This window comes from Pteronotus mesoamericanus, unplaced genomic scaffold (assembly GCF_021234165.1).
Source record: "Pteronotus mesoamericanus isolate MK-2021 breed Mesoamerican mustached bat unplaced genomic scaffold, CSHL_Meso_final contig_221, whole genome shotgun sequence".
NCBI lineage: Eukaryota > Metazoa > Chordata > Mammalia > Chiroptera > Mormoopidae > Pteronotus > Pteronotus mesoamericanus.
Genome location: NW_026555092.1, coordinates 16,557,067 through 16,567,385, shown reverse-complemented (window position 1 = coordinate 16,567,385; position 10,319 = coordinate 16,557,067).

Below are 10,319 nucleotides of genomic sequence, written 5' to 3'. Positions count from 1 at the left end.
TGTGGGTTCTCTGCGGTCTGGGGAAGATACCACAACTCTCTGAGCTTCACTTTCTTCATCTGTAAAACGGGGGTAGTAAGTTCTCCACTTAAGAGTGAGGAGTTAACGTGGCCGGCGTGGTGTCCGGTGCGCGGAGGCACTGAGCCACCCTTAGTCTGGTCCACCGTTGCCTGAGCAGCTACTGAAGTCAGTGACATTTCTTCCTGACTATTAAAGTAATATCTGTTCATTATAGGAGATTTCTTAAAAATATGCAAGTGTATGGAAGAAAAATAATCTGTTATCCCACCACCTAGCTACAACTATTATTAATGTTTTGGTGTAATTTCTTCCAGTCTTATTTTCTGTGTGTATATACACATACACTTAGAAATGATTTTTACTCTATTTGTAATTTTGGAATCTTTTATTTTTCTCTTAGCATATCATGAACAACTTTTCCATTTCGTTTCCCAAAATTATTTTAAAAACATGATTATTAGTGGCCACCTGAAATTCTGTTATTTGGACCCACCATAATTTACTTGGCCATTTCCCTAGTGATTATTTAAGATATTCCTTATTTGTTACTATTCTTAATTATAATTAATAATATTATCCGTGTTGCAATGAGCATCCCTCTACATATTCCTTAGGCCCACCTCTGATTATTTCTTTGGAATTAGTACATTACTGGGTCAAAGGGAATATAAGGCCCCTCATATTTATTGCCAAACAAAAACCTTGTATCAGTTAACATCATGAGCTGGGTTTTGAAGGATGAGCCACGTTTGAGGTTACAGTTCCTGTTCTGTAAAATGAAGACAGTGCTAAAACTTGACAAAGTTCTCTTCATGCTGAATGGGTCTGCGTTCCTGACCACCAAGGTCCCTGGCCTGGCACCTCCTGCCCTCCTCCCTGCGCCTTCTCGGGTGCTCAGCCCAGTTGTCTCATGAGTCAACATGCGCCTCCGAAGCCTAGGGTGCCTCACGCCCGTGCACGCGGACTTGAAAACCCGAGTCAGTGCTGCCACCAATCCCAGACCACATGTTCTGCTTAGAACCTCCCATTTCTTGGAGTCCCTGCATTCCTCACTCAGCCCTTCCCAGGGGCGGGACAGTTTTCAGCTTTTCACTTCCGGGACAATGACCTGGGGAAGCGACTGTAGGAAGGAGAAATAAGCCTTTTATAAAATATTGACTTGTGAGTGATAAAACATGCAGACAGCACACAGATTCTGGAAGAGAAGGGGGCGTCCGCCCTGGTGAGCGAGCCGGGCTGGCAGCAGCAGGGCCCAGGAGGCGGCTGCGTCCGCTGCCCAGGCTGAGTGCCGCACAGCCCCGCTGCGCGGTTCCCCACCTCGCCCCCTCCCAGGGCCCCTCACCCTCAGGGCGCGGGGTGGGGAGCCGCTTGTGGAACCTAGGGCTCTCTGAACGTCAGGTCAAAAGCTGTGAGGATTAAGGTAGCTATTACACATACAGCACTTAGAACAGAGCCTGAAATTTGGTGATCACCAATAAATGTCAACTCTGATTCTCATTCCTGTGAGTTTCTGTTCCTAATGTTCATGGGAAAGACTAGCTTGTGAAAAACAAACACTGACCAGATACAAAAATACGTTTTCTAGTTTCTTGAGTCTTAGAGCTGTTTTTCAATGGAGTTCGGGCATGGTGGGCTGTCGATGGGCGGGGGAGGGGGGGCGGGGGGGGGGTTGCGTAGTTGCGAAGGGAAATGCCAGGGCAAGGGGCTGGGCCAAGGATAACCTTGGCTGTGTGATTCCGTCCTCAGCCGAAGAGGGGGTATTACTTTTTCTACTATACCAGGTTATTATTAAGTTATAAAATGATAGATAGTAGTTTTGATAAAGCAAGAAAATGATTAGTGAAAAGTAAGCGATAGAAATTTGTATCTGAAGCAGCTGGGACAAGATACCACCCCAGTGTTATGAAGCCTTCTGGGGGAAAGAGTGTGCCATTCAGAATAAGAATGGGGCAGGATCTTGGTGTTCCCTTGAGCTAGTTTCTTATATTCTATGTGTCTTCATTTCCTCACCTATAAAATAAGGATAATAATATTCAAATACTCACCCTACTGAGCCTGATGTGAAGATAAAGCTAGGCCGGGATAAACGTGCTCTGAACACTGAAAAGTCCTGTACAATGGTGGTTTTTTTTACTACAGATTAAATCTGTTACTAGAGTCCACAGCCAGCTTCTTTGCTCCTGCTGCCTACTTTGAAATAGCAAGACACTAGACTTTTATGTGCCAAGAGAGAAATAAATGGATTTTTAAAATATCCATTTTATAAGTGTGCTTTTGAGTCGCTGACAGGAGTTTCCTAGTGCCTCTTGGAACGATCCGGCCCAGAAACAGAGCTGTGTGTGCTCCCAGGGCCACGAGAGGGGAAGACAAAAGACACTGTCTCCCCACCCACCTACACCCTCAGTGCTAACGGGGTTTCTTTGTTGTCCTCCCCAAAGGCAGGGGAGGAATGTGCAGCTGAGGCAGAATTCTCCTCTCTGTCCCCCTAGGCCACCACTCTGGGTGGCCTATGCCTTAGGCGAGTGTGAGTGAGGTAGCAGGCAGAGCCAGGAGCAACCACCGCCAGCCAGGATGCAGTCCAGATTCTGCCTCCTTCCCAAACTGCAAGTTACTAGGAATTATAAGGGAGGCTCCTGGCATGAAGGGCGGGTTCCACTATGTCACTTACTGTGTGACCTTGGTCCAGTTACTTTAACTGAGGCTGAGTCTTGTGTTTGCCATCTGTGAGAGGGGGCCTGTGATGTCTGTACCTTCGAGTTCTTGTGAGGAGATTTAAGCAGCAGGTGCAGTCTTCGATGCATCAGTCAGCTCAGGCTGCCGTAACAAAATACCCCAGACTGGGAGGAACTGCAGACATTTAATCTCACTGTTCTGGAGAAGGGCAAGATCAGGGTGCTGGTGTGTTCTAAAGATTTGGGTGGAAATTTTACACAAAATTTCAGGCTACACGTCTGGATCTCTTTTATCTGGGATTCTGCCTCTCACTTCCTGTTGTTGCCAATATTGGAGTTTCAGGCACCCCAAGTAGGTATGGCCTAACATTAGTCTAAAAGCTGCAAAAATGGGAAACTATCCCCATGCAGCTCCCTTTTTCCAAGTGTCAGCTCCTCTCCAGAAACTGCCTACTTTAGGCTTTCACTCTCCAATGTCTTTGAGTCCTTGTTCGTTGTCATTACTGTTGTTTTTAATATATGGTTGTTATCTGAAAGGGGGTTCATCCAATGGGAACTTACTCAGTTGTACCAGCAACTCAGTCAGTGCTTTTACCTCTGGGTATAGTGAATGATTTTAAAACTCAGTAGATGGGTTAAGGATCTGGTAAAACACAGAAGAAAAATGCATTAGTAAAATAGAACTGAGGAAATTACCAAATTATCTAAAATGTAGCATACAGGCATGAAAATTTGAAAAAATATGAAAGGAGAAAGTCCAGGATATGTCTAAGAAGAATTCAAAAAGGAGAGATTTGAAAGAATAGAGAAGATGCAATAAACAAATAGATAATGGCTGAGAACTTTTCCTAAGTGAAGGCATTAGTGTATTGATATAAGAATCACAATGGCCCCCAAGGATAAATGAAGCTATATCTGCATATTATCATGAAACTGAAGAATATCAAAAATAAAAAGAGATCTCAAAATAACTGGGAAGGATCAAATCATCTACAAAAGAAAATGATTAAATTTATAGACACCACCACAACAATAGAAGCCCTACATTGACTACTGCCATGGAATTATACTTTAATTGTGGAGAGAAAAAAACTAATATAGACTATTATACCTTGCTGTCCTATAATTCAAGAATAAAAATAAAATAAGATATACTGCAGAATAAACTTCAGGAAGAAGGAAGTTATACTCAGGAAGGAGAAAGAGAAAATAACATTAAGCAAAGAAACTGGTAAACATGTAAATCAATATAAATAAGCATGTGTTTTTTAAGACAATACACTTTTGTTTTAAAACAAATCACAAATTTGAGGATATGAAAACCAGGTAGAACTAAAATATTAAACTAATAATTTTAAGGTGAAGAGTTTGGGGGAGCATTTAATCATTCTAAAGTTCTGTAATATTCAGCTGAAAACTAGAAATAATGTCAGATTTTATGTGCATTAAAAATTGTTAAGTTTAAACATAAAGAGAAACATCAGGGTGTACAAATAACACAGGAAGTTAAATGGAAGGTTTTTTAAAAAGATTTTATTTATTTTATTTTTAGAGGGAGAGGAAAGGAAGGAGAAAAAGAGGGAGAGAAACATCAGTGTGTGGTTGCTTCTCACACACCCCTTTCTGGGGATCTGACCCGCAACCCAGGCACGTGCCCTGATTGGAAATCGAACTGGCAACACTTTGGTTTGCTGGCTGGCACTCAATCCACTGAGCCACACCAGCCAGAACTTAAATGGAAGTTTTGACATAGGTACCAAGATGAGGTGCTAGATTGAAATGCAGAATTTCCAAAGGAAATATTTGACCTCTAGTCCCATGACTCTAAGGACCATCAGCAAGATCTAGTATATAAAAGGGGATCTAGGGGTGCATACGGAAGAGAGGATCTTATCAGGAGGATTTTGGGAAAGTCACTGGAGTCCAGACCCGTAAGTATGGAGAGGTGAGGGTGCCTAACCTCTTGACTCAGCCTAAGTATATATAGCGCTGGGGTGGGATGGGGGAGAAGCTCAACTGCTCAGGGCCAGATTTTGCCTCCTGTAGCTGGGAGACACCTGCTTGGGTTTTTGACAAAGAACTGAGATGCTCAAGAGGCCTTTGGCAGGGAAGAGTGAGTAAAGGATTTATTTGGGAAGTATCCACATTTCCACTACAGCAGGACAAAGGATGCATGACAGGTTTCCATGGATGAGCTGTAAGTCATGCAGAGAGAAGTCAGATGGGAGCCTTCCCATTTAAGACCTGCCTGGAAGACAGGGTGAGTCCCTGTGATGTGGACCTCTGAAGGACTGGAGGCTGCAGAACGGGGAGGCTGGAGGGATAGGTTGCAGCCTGTACCTCAGGGGACTTGCAGCCAGATAAGTTTGGCTGGGGAATCTTGAAGCTGGAGTCAACTATACCTCCTTCTGGGCTCAGAGAGTGCAGAGCTGACAGGATCAGTGACAAGATCTTCATTGCCCCTGCTTCCTCTCCCAATCCCTTAGGGGCCTGAAGCCCTGTTTAATAAACTAGGGGCAAGAGTGGAAGGAAAAGAAATTCACTCTGTCTGCCTTCCCTGAGCCCAAGATCCCACCTGTCATAAGCCCTAGCTAGGGAGGGGAAAAACCCCTTGCAACCTGTCCATTTAGGAACAGATGATATCCTATCTTGAAATGAAGGTTCAAGTGTGCATTCATGCAATAAAGCTGTACTGAGGGCCTAGTTCTGTGCCAGGGATTGTTCAACACTGGGGATTTAGCAGTGTATACAAAATACATATTAATTGACTATAAATATATGGGTTTATTTCTGGGCGTTCTGTTTCATTGATCTGTGTGTCTGTTTTTATGTCAGTACCATGCAGTTTTGATTACTATGACCTTATAGTATAGTTTGATATTAAGTAGTATGATTCCTCCAACTTTGTTTTTCTTTCTCAGGATCGCTGTTGCTACACAGAGCCTTTTATGGTTCCATATAAATGTTTGAAATATTTGTTCTAGTTCTGTACAATACATCATTGGAATCTTAACAGGAATTGCATTGAATCTATAGATTGCTTTGGGTAGTATGGACATTTTAATGATGTTAATTCTTCCTATCTATGAACATGGCGTATACTTCCACTTATTTGTACCTTCTTCAACTTCTTCTGTGTCTTATAATTTTCCAAGTACAGGTCTTTTACATCCTTAGGTTTATTCCTAGGTGTTGCATTCTTTTTTAAGGCAATTGTGAATGGGATTGTTTTCTTAATTTCCCTTTCTTTTAAATTGACGTAAAAACATCTTTCTTCATGGGGCTAACATTTTTATGGATTAATATCTAGGACTGGATTTTTCCATGTTCATGAGTTCTTTCTCTTTTTTTCCTTCTTTGCTCAATCCCTTCACTCTCCCATCCCCATCCCCCTCATAGGACTAGGTATTTTTAAGTTGATATTTTATGTTGTCACTTAAAGTGACCACAGGACTGTCTATTACTTAAAAGAGAATAGAAAATTCAGGGGCAAGTAAATGTAAACTAAATATTTAAAACATTTGAACTTTAATGGATGACTACTTACCAGACAAATATTACCAAAAGAAAGTTGATATAACTATATTATCATTAGAGAACAGCATGTTGACAAAGAATGTTGTTAAGGATTTTTAAAAAGGATTCATGAATCTATAACAATTCTGAACTTGTTCATACCTAATAACTTCTAAATACACAAAGCAAAAACTGGCAGAATGACAAACAGAGATAGAACCATTATCAAAAGGGAAATTTAAACATAACTCTCTACAACGAATAGTGTAAATAGACAAAAAGAAATTACTAGGGATACAGAGTATTTTAACAACACAATGGACGACAAGCTTGATCTAAAGCAGAGATTTGCAAATTATAACCCATGGGCCAATTCCAGTCTACTGCCTGTTTCTGTAAATAAAGTTTTATTGGAACACAGCCATATTCATTTACTTAGTCATGACTATGGCTGCTTTTGTGGTCCAACAGCAGTATTGAATAGACAGACTGTATCCGCAAAGCTGAAAATATTTACTCTCTGGACATTTTAGGACATTTGTTGACCCTGATCTAAAGCATTTATACAAAATCCCTGACTCTAACAATTGAACATTACATAGGAAAATTTTGTAAAAATTGATAATATAGCAAATATCAAATAATTAAAAAAACCAATAATATATATGTCTACAAAAAGAACCCAATATCATATAAACATATGACCATGAAAAATTAACTTGGGTATGAATAACTGAGAGAAAATCAATACCCTCATAACTAGGAAAATTTTTTAAATCTTCTAAATAATTAATAGATCAAAGAAGAAATTTTAATGAAAATTATATATTTGATTTAAATGATAATTAAAATTCTACATTTCAAAACTAGTGGGAAATGGCTAGAACAACTCTGAGAGGAAAATGTAGAGCTGCAAATATTAATATTTGAATAGGGGAATCTATTCCAAAAGTAAGAAAAAGAACAAAAGTGAACTCAAAGACAGTAGAAGGAAGGAAATGTTGCAGATGGAATTAATAAAAGAGAAAATAAAGCACCAATAGAAAAAGAAACTAAATCAGAAAACAAAAGATAAAGAACCTTTTAGCAAGACAGACCAAGAAGAAAAACAAAAGGAACAAATAAATGCTATTGAGAATGAAACTGTTTTGTGGTTAAATGGCAACAAACTGGATAGAGCTGGGTGATGGGCACAATGTATTCTTTTTATTAGTCTCTGCGCATTTCTGTATATTTGAAAGATCCATCACACACACACATGCACATAAAATAAAATGTGTAAACAAAAAAAGAATGTGGGCTCTAGATTCAGACAGCCTGGGCTTTAATACAGGTTCTACTGTTGATTAGCGAGTGCCTTGGGAGATATTACTTAACTTCCGCCTGGGCTTCTGTTCTCTCTCTGTAAAAGGGAGATAATAAGAACATCTGGCCCATCAGCATTACACTCCCTCCTTCCCTGGGATTTCAGGCACAAGGTTTCATTGGACCTGATTTTTAAAACTCTCTATACTTAAGCTTGCCCTAGAATAACTTTACACATCTCCCTCACCTGTAGATGGGACTATTTAAACTTCCTTGGAACCTTGGGAAGCTGTCTTGGTGCTCTAGGCTCCACCTGTGAGGGAGTGGCAGGGTAGTCGGGGAGAGGGTGTACAGTGAGGGATGGAGCTTGCAAGGTGCAAGAAGAGGAAAGCACCAATTTTTATTAACCATCCCCTGCCCCCACCAGAGCGCATAAGCTAGTGCACTAGACATGAACACCTATTTGCTCTTTGTAAAAGATGATAATCATGGCATCTACCACTGACAGGGGTCGTTTTTTTCAGTATTGCCTGCCAAGATTTCTCCACGCCGTGGTACATCCTGTTCCTGACTTCTAATGACTGTGTGCTAGTCACTGGTGTGCCAGATCTGTCGTTTTCTCTCCTTACCGATTCCTCCAGCCTCGGGCACTTAGGTTGCCTTCAGTTCCTGGCCACAAGAACCAATACTTATAGATTTCTTCATAGGTGGCCCCTTATAGGACCTTGTGAATGTTTCTTTTGGATTTATAGCTGGGGGTGAACTTTCTGGGTCACAAGGAAGATAAACACTTATTTAACTATGTCCTGCCAGATTGTTTCCCAGAATGACTGAACCCATCTGCAGTCCCATCACCAAACAAGGCACGAAGGTTCCCATCTCCACACACACTCACCAACACAGGTACTATCAATATTTACAATATAGGAAGTTACCAGTATGACACTGTGTTGATTTTGACATTTTTTTAATTACTAATAAATGTGGAGGCCTCTTGGATTTCCTTTTCTGTGAATTTCCCCTTTGGTTTCATGCTCACATGCATTGTCATTTTTCTATTGAGTTTCCTTTCTTTTCTGATTGGTTCTCAGGAGTTCCTTATATATTCTGGAAATTGGCCTGCTGTGGTGTTAAGACATCGCAGGTATCTTCCCAGTCTTCTTGTGTCTGTGACTTTGCTCTGGTTCCCTTCCTTGGACAGTAGAGCTGGCGGGCCTACAGTCGCTGTGCTCAAGCCGACAGAATCAGGATCAGAACCCAGGCCAGCCTTCCTCCTGAGTCCATGCTCTTTCCATAGTGCACCTTTCTGCGTGTTGCTTTCTCCAAAGAGGGCAAGAGCCCGACTCAACCAAGGCAGCATTTGGGTATTTGGAAAGGAAGGGAGCAGTGCATCCCCAGCCGTGATGTGAGGAGGACTACCACTAGGGCTGCAGAAGCCATGTGGATGCTGAAGTATGAGGTCTCGTGATCTTCAAAGCCCTTTTCTAGAGCTGCTGGCAGCTCTAATTTCCCTTTGCCTACCTTGGCATGGGGTAACCATCACCACCCTGGTTGTAATTATCAAGCACTAAGTACATCTCTAAATGGAGCATCAAACCACAGGTCTTCTCGGTGACCTGGGATCCCACTGACAAGCCAAGCTGAATATGCAAAGCCGCCTAGTCTCGCTGTTCCCTGCTCAGCCTTGACATCCCAGCAGGCAGTGTCCTCATTTCCCCAGCATCCTGCCCAAGGATGGAGGGTAATTCACCTCTGGCTCACTTCTGCCCTGTTTCCTGCCAAATCCTGCCCCATCCCCACCCCATCCTTTTCTCTCTGCTGCGTTGAGTTTCCCTGCAATTCCTCTGATCCAGCCTTCCCTCTCCCGCATCACTTCCCTCCGTCGTCCCTCTCACATCTCCACTACGGTTATCCTAACGTACTATGATATGGCTATTTCTCATGGCTGAAAATGAAGCCTGAGGCCTGAACGTGGGTCTCAGCTTTGCTACCCATCAGCACAGGCAGGAAACCCTTCCTCAGCCATCAGTGGATTCATCAACAAGCATTCAATAAATATCTACTCTGTTAATCTTTATGATGGGCACCATCAGTCTGACAATGAATGAGAATCCCTGCCCTTAGTATGCTCACAGTTTAGCATGGGGAAGACATACAAGCCATCAGATGCATACAGCTTGGTGCGATAAAACAAGATGTGCTTAGCGATTAGTTTAGTGATTAACCTGGCCTAAAAGGGGGTGGAGATGATCAGGGAAGGCCTCTTAGAGGAGCTGATACTGGAGTTGAATCTGGAAGGATAGGGATGAATTTTCCAGGTGGCCCATGCCAGTGGAGGGCAAAGACATGGTAAGGAAGCAACTTGGCATTGTTAGGAATGAGGTTTCTATCCCATCTTCCTCATGGGCCTTTGAGAACCACACATGAAAACACACATTGTGAACTGGCAACAGGTGCTGTAGGGGGCGGGGACCCTATTAGTTGTTATCTGATATAAAATTTGCCTTCTGGATTTGATCTGAACTGAGAAATGTTGGGCTTCTTGTCTCACGAGGTTCAGGTGGCCTACTCCTATGGCTGCTTTTTGCCACGAGGAAAGTGCTGCAAAAGTCTGTGCTTTGGGTTAAATGGTGGGGTTCACTCTTCCTCCTTGTTGGAGCTTTACATGGGAGCTCCTGAGAGCCTGGAGTGCAGAAAGACTCAGGGTGTGGAGTCAGGCTGGCCTTGGTTCAACTGCTGGGTCGCCACTTACTGCTTACTAATTCTGGCCCTGCCTCCAAGGCCACCTTGATTAGTTTGGGGTGC